The sequence below is a fragment of the Euprymna scolopes genome, chromosome 45 (assembly GCF_053919585.1).
Source record: "Euprymna scolopes isolate OS-2025 chromosome 45, ASM5391958v1, whole genome shotgun sequence".
NCBI classification, from domain to species: domain Eukaryota; kingdom Metazoa; phylum Mollusca; class Cephalopoda; order Sepiida; family Sepiolidae; genus Euprymna; species Euprymna scolopes.
In genome coordinates, this window is record NC_136526.1 from 69,666,380 (window position 1) to 69,682,847 (window position 16,468).

The following is a 16,468-nucleotide window of genomic DNA, read 5'->3' on the forward strand; positions in this document are numbered from 1 at the left end:
GGGGAAATTGCAGAGAAAAGAATTCTTTTAAAAAGTGCGGGGTGAACGCAATAATAAAAAAAATAATAATTGGAACTGACTAGGACATAACAACCGATTATCTTATATTCTATTTTGTCATAACGATGCTGCCGCTCACTAATATACTCACGGTAAAAATTTACAAATACAAACTGTGAAAGCTTTTGGGTATTTTTCTAGGAGTACTGCTACCAACGCCTTTATTATTTACTAGCAGGGGTGCCCGGCGTTGCTCGGGTGTTTGGAGGTGTATGCTGTGCAAAAAAAGCAAAAAAACAAAAAAAAAATGGTTAATTTTTTAAAACTTTGACCCCTATTATGACCCCTTAAAATTTATTGTTTCGGGCTCAAATCACTTTATTAAGTTAGATCCAGGTTCAAGGAACCTATATCTAAAATTTCAAGTGTTTAGACCCAAAATTGTCGGAGGAGTTTGGTAGAGTTCTTAAAGGTCAAATCGTTGAAATTTGACCCGTTAACAGCCAAATTTCTGGCTGACACCCGTCACATCGATTTTCCCAAATCTCAGTACCCGGTATTTCAAATTTCGAGTCTATAGACTAAAAATTGACAGAGTTATTTCGTAGGGAAATGTACACAGACACACAGACACACAGACAGACAGACAGACAGACACGTTCACTTTTATAGATATGTAGATTAGCTGGGAGGGGTAGGGCGCCCAGCCTTGCCCAAGTTAAAAATTTTACATATATTTTATTTCTGTTCTTAATTCGTATTTCGATGTAGAAATATAAAAACGGTTTCTTGACTTTCGGGACAGGATCAAAGTGTAGTTTCTGTTCTGGCGCGGTACTTCATTTTTTCGCTTTACTGTTTTGGTCTCGGTTAGTGGAGGAGAAACCTTTCATTACTGATATTTTTCATGTTTGTTACTAACTAGAGTGCCCCTTTTTGGGGAGCCGGCTTCCATCTACATTAAAAGCCGACCTTGCGTCAAACATCTGCTAAGACGAGGCAAAGAAACAAACAACAAAAAAAGATTTTTTTTTAATTTTTTTTAAGTGTCGGGTTAACGCAATAAATAAAAAAGTTTTACAAAACTCACGAAGTTTAAAATTTTTATATCTATTTTATATTTTTTTATCTTTCCAATCTAAATCCGTATTTCGGTGTAGACTGCAATAAATCGATGAAAATAGAGGCTGGGTCAAGTAAATGCACACTTAATTGCATGACGATCGCCTAGTTTAAGGAACACATTCTCTTGCATATCCGTAACCTGCAAAGGTCACGAAACTGAAAACGTTCTGTTGGTTTATTGTGGGTATTTTTGCTGCCTTCACGTGCTTTCATCCCAATCGATCTCAATTGAAGAGATTAGAGAGCTCTTGAAATATGAGACGGTTGTGGGCTAGGGTTAAGGTTAGGGTTAGGGTTAGGGTTATGGTTCGGACAGTGGGGTTCAGAGATCAAAGAACTAAATCAAATTGTTCAAAGGTTATTGAAATTAGGAATTTGTGAAACTGAGTAGGACGTCACGAATTAGAATATTCAACACCAAGCCATACTTCATCACGTCAGCATCCCTGGCTTGCGCGAACATCAAAGATGACGCCGCTTTATTTTTACACGTTCCATTCAAATGTGTCCCTTTTTGGGAGTGTAGTCAAAATAAGGGGTACTTAAGCAGGGTTATAATGATGCTAATGCATAAATTTGAAATCCTTATTTTAAAATGCATTGTATAGCAGAATTTCATGAAAAAAGGTAACCTTTTTAGTTTTTTAATTCTTTATAACAACTTTTACTATTACCCGGTATATATATATATATATATATATATATATATATATATATATATATATATATATATATATATATATACATATATATATATATATATATATATATATATATATATATATATAACTTTATTCGATTGGCAAAATTTTAGAATAATTATAAAAAAGTGAACCATCGCGTAAATTCAATCAACTAAAAAAAAAAAAAAAATGGAAACCGGGGTGAGGAAAAGAAATATATATATATATATATATATATATATATATATATAATGGGGCAAGTTATATGTACAATTCAATAAAATAAATAAGTCGATTAAAAACGATCGGCTTCAATTAGAATTATTTGGGTAGTTAGGTTTGTTTTTTGTTTTTTTGTTTTTTTCTTAACCTCCTCTCCGCTCTTATTCCATATCACTACCAAATATTCTAAAAAAAAAAAAAAAATTAATAATTTTCAGACTTATGACCCTTGAAAATGTTTGTCTGAACGAAAAGCGCTTTGGGTATATTTTAACGATCGTTTTTAATCGACTTATTTATTTTATTGAATTGTACATATAACTTGCCCCATTATATATATATATATATATATATATATATATATATATATATATATATATTTTTTTTTTTTTTTTTCCTCACCCCGGTTTCCATTTTTTTGTTTTTTTTAGTTTATTGAATTTACGCGATGGTTCACTCGTTTTTTATAATATATATATATATATATATATATATATATATATATTATAAGGTAAAATTAAAAGCCAAGAACAATGCGAGATTTTTTTTTTTTATATATAGAGTAAAATTAAATGCAAACAAAAGAAATAAAGTTCTTTTTTTGTTGTTTGTTTTTTCTTTTTCACACAAATTTTAACTCTAAACAACAGTAATTTTTTTTTTTTCTGTTGTATTCAATGGTGTTTCTTTCCTAAAATGAGAGCAGTTATGAATAGAAGAATCGCATACTGTCGAGTAACATTCATACGTAAAGTTGGGTAAAACATACTTCAGTAATAGAAATAAATTCACCAACTCCTAAATTAAATAATACATTCACTGTTACATATAGAATATTAAAGTGTTTAGCAAAAATCTTATTTGCTTTATTAAATTAGTTCATCTTCAATCTTTAATCATTAAATGGAAATGATTTAAGAAGTAAACATGCCTATATAATGAAAAAGTAGACAAACGCCTATATGTGGGGCATTTTTAGTTGGTATCTAGGGACGCGTTTAATCCACTGAAATAGATTAACCGTACTATTTTGTTAAAAAAAAAAATCTCGCATTGTTCTTGGCTTTTAATTTTACCTTATAATTTTCTTCAACAATGCTTCAAGCAAACTACAACCTACTTATATATATATATATATATATATATATATATATATATATATAATTTTAATTGGAATTTATTGAGTATTATTTATTAATTTTTTATTTATAGTAGATTATTATCTTCATCTTTTTTCTTTGTTGTTTCACGACGTTTCGGACAACTATTCCTCTGGCCTTCGTCAGGTGGTAACCGCGACGAATAGCAACTCTGAATCTCCTGAGTGCATTCACTGCAATTGGAGCCTTCCTTCACGTGGTGAGACGACAACAACTACGGAAGGCAGTATTTGCAGTGAATGCAGTCAGGAGATTCAGAGTTCCTATTCATCGCGGTTACCACCTGACGAAGGCCGGAGGAATAGTTGGCCGAGACGTCGTGAAGCAACTAAGAAAAAAAGACGAGAATAATAGTTCACAATAAATAAAAATTAATATATAAATACACACACACACATATATGTATATATATATATAAATATATATATATATGTATATATATATATATATATATATATATATATATATATATAGCAAGTAGAGTTTAGTTTCCTAGAAGTACATCCAATGAAACAACATGTGTCTACCAAAATAGTGCTCAATGAGTGAACAGAGCAGGTATATTAATTTTATTTATACAAACATTAATGGCTACATATGTGCATACATGTTTCTGTAATCACCCACGTTGGGGGATTATGTCTTCATGCCAAGAATTACCGTCGAAAGTGGTGACCTCCTTGTCTTTCGAGGGTAATTCTTGGCCTGACTACGTAATCCCCCAACGTAGGTGATTACAGAAACATGTATGCACATATGTAGCCATTAATGTTTGTATAAATAAAATTAATATATATATATACATATATATATATATATATATATATATATATATATATATATATATATATATATATATATATATATATATATATATAGGCAGAAAAGCTTGGAGGGGGAATTTAGAAATCAAAGAAAAAGCAAATTTCAAAACCAAATATAAATATAGTTATTTATATCTTTATCCCAACCAAAGGAAAAAGCTCAATACATTCAGTGACGATAGTAGAGCTTAAGATAAATAAGAAGAGTACAAAATAGACTTCGTGGCTTAGTGGGGGATGCCATTTTCTCTTCCCTACAACCTCTCTCAAGCAGAAGAGACGTTGCGAGCCTGTGTTTATTTTGCCGTTATTTCCATGGCAAGTGCTCGTCTGAACTCCAATCTCTGGTCCCCCCTCGCCAATCTTTTACGAAAAACACCCGTCTAGCTGAAGCCACTCTCAAAAATTTTCCCCACTCTCTATCTGTGCCTAAATCAAAACGCAGATTCCATGAACACAGCTTCTTTCTTAGAACTGCACGCCTGTGGAACTCTGTTCCGTCTGCCTGCTTCCCACCTGACTACAACTTGGATGTCTTCAAATCCAACGTAAACAAATTCCTGATGAACAGCCCCCTTAAGTTGACACTTCATGAAATCTCAACACTAACGTACAACGTACTGTACATGCAACAACCCTTATCTCTGAGTGGCTTCCAGGCCTTGATAAGTGGTGACCTCCTTGTAAAAAAAAAGAAAAAAAAGGCGGACAAAATTGTAAAGTAGAATTTTACAAAATGTTTTTATTATTCGGCAGGATACTCGAGAGCTGGTAGCTAAGAGCACCTGTCGAATAATGAATACTTTTGTGAAATTCTACTTCACAACTCTGTTCTTCTTATCATTATTTATCATTTATGTATGTATGTATGTATGTATATATATATATATATATATATATATATATATATATATATATATATATATATATATCCGTTTTATTTGTTATTACCGTTTTATCTGTTCAGTTACACATGTTTTGGTTGCCGAACCATATTTACGATACAGCATACTCGTCAGACCTTACAGAAATGGTTATATATATATATATATATATATATATATATATATATATATATGGTTTGCGATTTGCGACCACCTTATAAATAACCATGCGTGTGCCACGAATTTCAGTGCTAACATGTTTACGATCTTGGCTAAGTCGCACCCGCCCTTTTATTTAAAAATTCTAGAGACTATTTTCATCAAGTCTTTGAGACCTTCTCTTTGCAAGCAAAAGGAAAATCTTTTAGGACTTAATGTAATCTCTATGTAATTTTTCTCCCGTAAATTTTTTCGTTTCTTTTTACCCCCCTCCTCCGCCATATTCATGATGCTCATCTGAGAAGTCGATCGAATTGTTTTCCCCTGATTTAGAGCACCTCTACTTCAGCTAGTGATAGAGAATAAGCCGGCAGGCATTTAACTTGTGGTAAATAATTGTTTACTGCTTGCGAATCGATGTCCCTGCTATTCCTCAATGACGCCTCAAATATTCTATTTATCATCGATTATTAAAAATATATTAGCTTGTCTATCTATCTATCTATCTATCTATCTATCCATCCATCCATCAATCTATCTATCTATCTATCTATCAATCATACTATATATCTATCTATGATGATCAAAAATATATTAGTATGCCTCTATGACGGTCTATCTATCTATCTATCTCTATCTATCTATCTATCCATCCATCCATCCATCCATCTATCTATCTATCAATCTATCTATCTATCTATCTATCTATCAATCATACTATCTATCTATCTATGATGATCAAAAATATATTAGTATGCCTGTATGACAGTCTATCTATCTATGTATCTATCTATTTTACTATCTTCGATTCTTAAAAATATATAAGCATTTTTCACGGTATGCTTTTCTATCTTTCTCTATATTTGTCTACACTTGTCAGCCTTACTATCTACCTATCAATGTTCCATTATTAAAATATACTAGACTACACGTAACCCGTTTTGTCAGTATATTATATTAGCTATGGAATTCATGGTTTAGCGTGACACTTGTGACGTAAACAAAATAGTTTGTTTTTTTTGACATAACAGAAACATTTATATGAAAGTATATTAAAATGAAATAGATAGATTTCTATAAGTCGCTCTGTTCAAGAAAAAAAAATTCTCTCTTTTCATCACCAGCGCTCTGACCCTCATCAGGTCCCAATTGAAATGAATGGCTTTCGTATTGGGGGAGCACCATGTGTTGATATGCTTCTAATATTGACATGCACTCCTGATCTGAAATGGAACATACATCAAATCTGTTGCCAAGATTACTGGAAAAATATTTGAATCCTTCTACTGCTCCAGTAGATATCTCAGTAGCGATGCAATTCTCTAGTTCTATAAGAGCCGAGTACGTCTTAAAATAAAGTATCGTTACCACATTTGGGCAGGAGCTGCTCGGTGCGCCCGATTTTGCCTTGATAGAGATTAAACCCCAGCTTTGAAACTTAGTAGTTGAAGCCTTTTTCTCTTTCCTGCGACTTCTTTCCCACAGAAGAGACGTTGCGAGTCAGTCTCTACTCTACCGTTATTTACATGGCGAATGCTCGTCTGAGCTCCAATCTACGGCACCTCCCTTGTGAAATATTCACAAAAAAACACTCGACTAGCTACAACCACCATATACGATTTCTCCCACTCTCTAGCTGTGTCTTAATCTAAACGCAGATTCCATGAACAAAGTTTATTTCCTAGGACTCCCCGCCTGTGGAACACTGTTCTATTCGCCTTGATAAATAATCAAAGTTCTACCCAATTTACATCATTAACAATTACTACACTACCACCTTCCCTTCATTAAACCTTATCCTTGAATGGCCTTCAGGCCTTGATAAGTGGTGACTTGCAAGTAAAAAAAAACCTAATAGGTGAGGTGCTTTCATTTTTCCTGCAATCTTTTTTACACAGTGAGACGTTGTGAGCCTGTTTGCTCTATCGTTATTTTCATAGCAAGTGCTCGCCTGAGCTCCAATCTACGCCCCCTTGGCAAACTTACACAAAAACACTCGACCAGCTATAACCACTATAAAAAATTTGACGTATTATCTATCTGTGCTTAAATCTAAACGCAGATTCAATGGACAAAGCTGCTTTCCCGCTTGTGGAACACCTTCCCACTTGCTTGCTTCCCGGCCGATTACAACATGATAGCTTTCAAGTCTAATGTAAACAAGTTCTTGTTGATCCGTCCCCTTGAATAATCTAAATTCTACTGCATCTACACCATTAACGATTACTACACTATCGCGCTATATTCATTAACGCTTATCCTCGAATGGGTGTCGGGCCTTATGAAGTGGTAGCTCAATTGTAAAAAAAGTTGCATCGATGTTACAAACATGAGCGTATTTATCAATAATGGAGGGAGCAGCTGATTGATTATTTATCTGTTGCGATGCATCTTGACGCTGGACGTTATTAAAAGTGACTGACAAAAGGGGGAATAGATATGTTGAGCGACGGGTGGCGGGAGTTTACAACAAAAGATGAAAAAAATGTGTTTACTTACCGTTAAAGAAATTGGGAAAAATTGGTTGGTTGAATAAATTCCTTGATTTATGGCGTGTCACATGTAATTAGCTCTGAAAGAAATAGAAAAAAATTATTAGAACCTTTTATTTAAATTGGTACGTAAATATCATTTCTCTCTCTGTCTCCCTCTCTCTCTCTCTCTCTCTCTCTCTCTCTCTCTCTCTCTCTCTCTCTCTTCAATTCTTCAATACTAACCTGGCTACCCAGCGTTGCTAAGGTGTTTGGAGGTGCGTGTTGAGCAAAAAAAAAAAAAGTGGTAGTAGGCAGGCAGGCTGGAACCGATACCGCGAAGGAGGAAAAGAAGGTGAAAAAAACAAAACAAAAAAACGTGACGTGCTTGCTGTTGCGTCTATCGCCAAACCGGAAGTGACGTATGTTTAAATTCAGGCTATACAATCGAAAAGAGGCGATGACTTTCGAAAATATCGGCGATAAAAAGCGATCCTTCCCTTTAGAAAAGTGCCCAGTTGAGGGTGAGAGAACTAATGTTTTGGCCAATTTTTTTTTATATTTGTCGACCGAAGGGTCTAGCTTCAAAATGATCTCGATCTTGTGAAAATCCGTCTACTATGTCGAAAGTTTTAGGCATACATACATATATACATATATACATATATACATGCATGTATGCATTCATACATACATACACGCATAAATACATACATACATACATACATACATACATACATACACACATTTAAACATACGTACATTTAAACAGACAGGTGAGATTTATATTATAGATTACACCGTGCGGTATAATCACGTTGACACACCGGTTCCGGTTTGATCAGCGTAGCTAGGCAACGTTGAACCTGGTCAGTATTAAAACGGGTGACCATCTGGGAGTTCCACGTGTGGTATGTGCTCTCCGCTTATCTCGGCATTGTTTCCAGTCGTCCTGGACTTTACTTTGTCACTAGAATTAAGCGGTGTCAATTCAGCAGAGATGATTTCTGGGATTGCACAACCCTTCCTTCACAATTACATGCACAGCCACCTTTGCATGGGGGTGTCCATTGTCTCTAATTTCTATTCCTATATAAACTTTATTTACATTTTTGCTATTTATTCTCTCTCTCTTTCTCTCTCTCTCTCTCACTCACTCACTCACACACACACAAACACGCGCGCGCGTGAAATCGCCTTTTTCTTCACCATATTCCCTCTGCTTTACTTTTGGTTATCAAGTAAGATTTTTGACTTACTTGAAGTTTCATCAAATACTTTTGTATGCAAAATCCGATCCCGCAGTTTGCTAATTCCTACCCTCTGATGAGAAGGAAAGTATTTCTTTGAAACTCCGCGGATTAAGGACTATCAATTTATTTAGTGTTTCCTTTTCAGATTAAATATGTTTTTAACTCTTTTTCAAAGTGTTTTTTAATATGGTTTATTAACTATATATATATATATATATATATATATATATATATATATATATATATATATATATATATATATGCGAAGTGCCATCATTAGTTTTGCAGGCATTTTGTGCAAGCATTGAAAGTTATAGTAGACTCTTGAAAATTCAGTATGACTGTCCAATTTTTATGATTTCAGGTTCAAATCAACAGGTACAACAAGAATTGGAATACACTCTACTAAAGTCTGATTGTAACATATACATTTTTCTCTTAATGATCGGAGGTGTGAGAAGAGAAATACAAGTAAAAAAACCAGAGTTGATTGACCAAATAAATATTTTTCATGGATAAGAACGGTCGTGGTTCTATAGAGACAATAAGGGCATAGTTTTATTTCAGTGTCAAAACTGTACACACAATTATTCGTGGGGAACTGAAGATGCGGAAGGTTTGTGTGAAGTTTGTCCAAAAGTTGCTCCATCCTTGTCAGAGACCAAGATGGCCATTAAGACAGTCTCTTGCGAACCCTAGCGTCCAAACCTTGGTATCTGTGACTGTTGGTTATTCCCTAAGCTCAAGGAAGGCTGTTGTTATGAGAAAATTAAAGAAGTGGAAGAGGCTATGACGAGAGTTATTGATATGCTCACACAAGAGCACTTCCATGGAGCCTTCCAGACGTTTTTGTGAATGGTACAACAAGTGCTTTGAAGCCGGGAGGAGATTAATTCGAGGAGAATTAGAGTTCCATGGGTGCACTATCTATAAAAGTGTCTAAACGAAAATAGTCTGGAAATTATTGAAGGCATCACGTATTTATAGATGATATGCTTACATATACATATAAAACACTTATAATTATATACATATATACCTAACTAATATTCCTGGTGAACCAAGTGCAAAAGAGATTCAGACAATTGCACTTAAGGGAACAGTGAGGATACTAAAAAGAGCTCTCGGTTGGTTTCAATAAAAAAGCGGGGCAATGTTGGCAGCTGGTTTGGCTGCCCCATACCCGGCATTAAAATCTTCAAAGGAAGAACAATAATAAAATTAAATATATATATATATATATATATATATATATATATATATATATATATATATATATATATATATATATAGTGTGTGTGTGTGTGTGTGTGTATTTTGTGAGAAGCTTGGAAAGATTATAAAATGCATTAAAATCGTTGTAATGGCCACTGGCATCGTCGGGTTGTGAACCTTTTAGCTTTTAGAGTTATGGATATACAATTTCATAATCGATATATCACACTTTCGACTGGCATTACAAAAAAAAAATACAAAAATATACATTTTTCTCTTAATCCCTTTCTCTGTCTGTCTGTCTGCCTTTCTCTCTCTCCCTCTCTTTCTCTCTCTCTCCATCTATATCTTGTTTTCTTTCGCACTCTGATATGTTTATATATGTGTATATATTTCAGAAATCCAAGATAACATCGATGTCGTCAGTTTCAAATACAAACAAAGGAGGAATCATAGTTGTAACGTTGTACGCACGTTTACACACGGGGCCCACACGTTGTATGCAGTCTACGTCGCAAGGAACATGAGACAAATAATAAGTAAACTCCCTTTTTTTATAACAACAATATTTATTTCATCATTCTCCCACCACGCATGACTTCTTGTTATGGCTGTGACGTCTCTCGCCTGATCGTCTTGTCTAACGTACTCTCTTTTTTTACAATACGTAAATTTGAATTTTGTATGCATTTGCCTCTGCGCTCTGTTACATAGAATCATCAACCCTGTGTTCATATATAGACGCAGACTGTTTTATTTTTAATTAATTTTTAATTAACTTATTTTTGTTAGCAGAGAAAATAAAAATATATAAAACTTTTAATCTAAAATTAGTTTTTACTAGCCAGCAATTATACAAATAAGTATGTAAATAATTATTTTTGACATTTTCTCCGTGGTTTATAGCAGATAATGTTTACTTGACAAACTTGTGGTTGACCCATCTTTCTCCCATCTTTCTACGCAGACGTCTGCTTAAATGTCTGATTTCCCCACCCAGCGTAATCCTTGTCCTTTGCACCTCTTTACTTGTTCACTTTTTACTATTCTTTTTTTATGCCATTTTCAACCCAAACAAGGCAAAGGGGGCTACTATCGGGGACAGAAGTTGCAGGGATACTATGTAGGGAGTCGAGCAACAAGATGTCTATTCACATTACACTTGAACTTCTGCATGTCAGTACAGTTGGGTAAACATGAACCCTGAAGTTCTGGGGAAGAAACAATTCGAGCCGAAGGCTTTCTTATATCTAGGGATCTCTAATGTGTAAGGGCGGGACTTGGCTGATTGTCGAGTTTGTCGGGGGTGGGGTACAAGTGCTTGTAGTTCTTCAGAGTAGCCACCAGAAAAATACTTGTAAAGAAGGCAGAGGGATGCAACATTTCGTCGATGTGACAGTGGCTGAAGCTTAGATGACAGTTCAGGGCCTATCAGGTTGGCGACTCTCTTTTGAACCCTGTCCAGGAACGAGAGACTAGTAGAAGATGCACCAGCCCAAATGTGACAACAATACCTCACACGTGGGCGAATAGTCGTCTTGTATAGGTACAGGTTACTTTCCGGCGTAAGTGACATTCTAGCACGGTAGAGAGAGCCCACCTTAATCGCAGCGAAACGAGGACAGCTTCATACGTTTTTTGTTTTATATATATATATATATATATATATATATATATATATATATATATATATATAAGAGAAAGAAAATTAAAACTGTAAGTTGAACTTTACAATTAAAATTTATTGTTCGAGTGAATACTCCAAAAAATAATTTACAAAGTCCTTATTCCGCGAAGTTTCAAAGAATGCTATTCTTATTATTATTCTTATCAGAGGACATAAAGAAATCAGCAAATTATATTTGTAGCAATGCTAGAATTGTCTAGTTAAGGCATGAAGAGAAACCGTAATTTATTGTAGTTATAAATTGCCAATTAAAAAAATGAAAAAATATTGGATATGTAAAAAAAAACTAATATAAAAACAAACCGCGCATAATATTTCAGCTTGAATGAAAGTCCTCTAGAGTTGATCCAAAATGCAAAATAGTTCTTTACATAGAATGTATTCCAAGATAAATCCAGCGTGGCAATGCATATAATCCGATTGGAATTTTTTCAAAAATCCGATTGGAAAGTTTACAAAACAGCTGATATAATGAAAATTGTTATTTTCCGGACAGTGCAGTAGTCCAAAAAGAAGTCTGTCCAGAGTCAAATGGGTTCTAATAGTAAGATGAGAGAAATCCAAAATGAGAACCTTCATCCTCGGCTTAAAAAGAAAAAGTCGATGTTACTTTTTGTATTTAATATTTTTTTTTAATATTTCAAGCGCTCCTCCGCTTTTGGTCACAAACAAAGTATCGAAATTTTCCTTTTCATTTCGGTAACATTTTTATGAAATTTTACACAAAGATGACTTATGTGTCTGGCAGTGTTCTTATATAGGTTTTCCATCGGAATGTCTTCGATAAATATCGATAATCGATAATCGAAATAATCCGATGAAAGAAGCCACAAGTGATTTGGACCAAAGTCAACACCTTACACAGCCTAACATCACTACTGGATTTGAAAAGTTTTAATATCACACAAGCCGAAATGCTCGATATATAAAATAGACAGTTGATTACATCCGACTACATCCGCATCAATTGCTGTCTTCAATGGCTGCTGCCATCTCCGCACGGTTTGGTCAACTAATCCTCTGGCCGGCTTTTAAGGCAGTAATTGCTGTGGATGTAGTTGGAGGAATCGACATTCTTATCCCGACGTGGTTAACCTGACGAAGGCCACAGGAATAATTGGCTGAAACGTCGTGAAAACAACAACTAAAAGATGAGGATAATAATCCAAATAATTAAATTAAAAAATTATACAGTTTACTCATCTCCCCGAAAAATATATAGTTTACTCATCTCCATAAAAAAATTATACAGTTTACTCATCTCCAAAAAAAATTATACAGTTTACTCACCTCAAAAAAAAAAAATTAAGCAGTTTACTCATTTCCAAAAAAATATACAGTTTACTCATCTCAAAAAAAATATACAGTTTACTCATCTCCAAAAAAAATTATACAGTTTACTCATCTCAAAAAAAATATACAGTTTACTCATCTCCAAAATAATTCCGAACGACTTCCATAAAAATATGGGAGTTTCAAACATTTGTTGATCCTCATTTAATCCCGGGCAACATCGAATTCCCCTGCTTGTGAATTATGTGGTGCTCTGTTTATCTGTTGTTTGCAATGACTCATCCATCATTTGACGCTTTCTTAGATTATACTTACAATGAAAGTCTCTATCGACCGAGAGCAAACACTGCTACTCTCCTCCTTCGACCTTTGACCGCTGCCATTTGCATACAGTACGTCTTTTTTTATTACCTTCACACATTCGCCACCATCTCCCACCCCCTCGAAACCTTTTATTTTCTCATCTGCTGACCAACATTGATGTTTTGGCCCATGTCCAACTCAATAACGACAAAGGACAAACGACGATCACTGCCCCCCACCCCTCGTTTGTACACACCCCTCTCCTTGCGTGCGATTGCGCACGGGACCACGAGACCGTGTTGTGAAAGGCACTCTTATGTTAATGTTCAGATGGGCTCAGAGGTCACAACTGCTTGTGTACAGTGATGATGAATGGAAATGGTAATCGCGGTGGGCGATGAGTGATAAAACCTTGATACTTGTGTAGAACAAGGACGTTGTCGACCTATTCTGGAATAGGTTACGTAAAACGAAGGAATGTGCCGAAATGCCTAGCCAATCAAATAACAGCAGCCGACAGTTGCAAACTTAATAAAAATTCCTAACATGGTGCATCTGAGCGCGTGGGGAAATATCAGCAGCAACGAAGAATGGCTGGCTTGCGAAGAGATTAGCAGCAGCAGTTGAAAACCCGCATATGCAAATTAGGAAGTGAGCGCGAGAAGTGAAGGAAAAAGGAGATAAAAATGCACGAAGAAGAGACAGGAAATAAAAGAGAAAAGTGCACCACGTGCTCAGTGCAGAAGAAAAGTGAACTTTGAAGAGAATCGACGTATACAGGCGAGGACGAGTGGGCCGGCTATGACCGGCATGCGGTCGGAGGAAGAAGAGAGAACCGGGCGAGATAGACGTTTGTAAGAGACTTAAAAGTGGTGCATTGGCGGGAAAGTAACGGAAATAAAACAAAAATTCCGACCTGATTTTTATTTATTTATTTATTCATTTCGCTTATTTGTAACGGCAACCTTACAAATAGACACCATTTCATCGAATTTGTGAAAAACTGGATGGCTCTCCTCTAGAGGAGGCTCCATGTTTTGATAAGCTTCTGGAATTGACCTTTACTCCTGATCTGAAATTGAACACGTACATCAAATCTGTTGCCAAGGTCGCTGGAAAAAATGGTGAGACCCTTCTACCGCTCCAGAAGATATCTCACTGCTGATGCAATTCTCTATCTATATAAAAGCCAAGTACGTCCAAAGATGGAGTACTGCTGCCATATCTGGGCTGGAGCTGCTAAAAATAGCCTATCCTGTTTGACAGAGTATAAAATAGACTTCGTCGCTTAGTGGGAGATGCCCTTTTCTCTTCCCTGCAACCTCTCTCCCACAGAAGAGATTGTGAGCCTATCTTTGTTTTATCGTTATTTCCATGGCAAGTGCTCGTCTGAGCTCAAATATCTGGCTCCTCCTCGCCAATCTTTCACGAAAAACACCCGTCTAGCTGAAACCACTCTAAATAATTTTCCCCACTCTTTATCTGTGCCTAAATCAAAACGTAGATTCCATGAACAAAGTTTCTTTCTTAGAACTGCACGCCTGTGGAACTCTCTTCCGTTTGCCTGTTTCCCACTTGACTACAGCTTGGATGTCTTCAAGTCCAACATAAACAAATTCCTGATGAATCGCCATCATAAGTAAGACACTTTATAAGATCTCCATTACTTACGATTACTACGAAATTATCCCAATGATTACTGTACACGCAATAATCCTTATCCCCGAGGGGCCTCCGGGCCTTGATACATGGTGACTTCAATGTCAAAAAACAATGCCTAGCCAATTAAATCACAGCAGCCGACAATTGCAAACTTAATGAAAATTTCTAACATGGTGCATCTGCGTGCGTGGGAAAATAGCAGCAGCAGTCGAAAAACCGCATTTGCAAATTAGGAAGTGTGCGCGAGAAGAGACAGAAAAAAGAGAAAAATGCACCACGTGCTCAGTGCAAAAGCAAAGTGAACGTCGAAGAGAATCGACGTATAAAGGCGAGGGCGGCAAAAGGCTGGCGATGGCCGGCGTACAGCCAGAGGAAGAAGAGATGTGTACCAGGCGAGATGGACGTTCGTGAGAGACTTTTAAGTTGTGCCGTGACGGGGAAGTAACGGTAATAAAAAAAATGCCGACCTGGATTTTTATTTATTCATTACGTTTGTTCGTAACGGCAACGTTACAAATAGACACTATTTCATCGAATTTATGAAAAACGGGTCAAACTTTGTAACGTGGCCGTTAGGGACGAAACATATTCATTACAGTTCACACCTCTCTAACCCACACCTCTCTCGGGCCTACACAGGCATTTTACTTTCATAACAATGTCTGCTTCTTGTTTTTTACTAACTGTTTATTTCGTCTGCCATGAGATTAACAAAACCCCGCCGTCTCAACACCAGCTTAAAAGTCTCTTTCGCGTTTATCCTTCTCTACTCACCACGTTGTGTATTTTTCTTCTTTTTCTTTTTCTTTCGACGCAAACCCGAGCACACTTGTCAATTTGTATACGTGCTCAAAACGGCAGCTGCTAATATTTTCGCTAGCCATCAATTCTTTGACTGCTGCTGCTATGTTCACTAATACGCACTCTGTTACATCTTTATCCTCGAGGGGCTTTCGGACATTGATGCCTAAAAAATAAAATAAAATAAAATCGGTTTGAAAGGTAAGGATAAAGATGGGGCATTTTAAATATTATATATATATACCTTTTAATGGTTCGCCTTTTAAAGCTCGTAAGTATTATCGTCAATGCGTTCCTTGGGATGTTAAATGTAGTTTATGAATGTTTGAAAATGTTAATATATACAAACTTCCAAAGGAAACGCCAATAGAATAATATTACTTTTGGAAGTTTGTATGTATCAACATTTTCAAGCATTCATAAACTACATTCAACACTCCAGTGAATGCATTGACGATGACACTTACGAGCTTTAAAAGGCGAACCATTAAAAGGTATATATATTTTTATTAGAAATATTTCAAATATCCCATCTTTATTCTTACCTTTCAAACCGATTTTATTTTATTTTTATTTTCATTTTCATTTCATCTTACTTTATTTATCAACATCAAAAAAATAACTATTTTCCTTTATATTCTTTATATTTTCCAGATGCATCTGCCTTAGCTTATAAAATGCTAGGTTTATTTTTGGTCTCTTTAAAAAAAACACCCAATATTTTTG

General features: G+C 35.4%; 1 long non-coding RNA gene across 1 annotated transcript in view; it reads right to left on the reverse strand.

The window, feature by feature from the left end:
* Positions 1-7,589: 7,589 nt before the first annotated feature.
* Positions 7,590-16,468, reverse strand: part of LOC145269877 (uncharacterized) — a 236,546-nt gene continuing 227,667 nt past the window's right edge. Inside the window, exon 2 of the long non-coding RNA XR_013865277.1 lies at positions 7,590-7,629. This is a non-coding gene — a long non-coding RNA (uncharacterized LOC145269877). The remainder of the gene's footprint in view (positions 7,630-16,468) is intronic.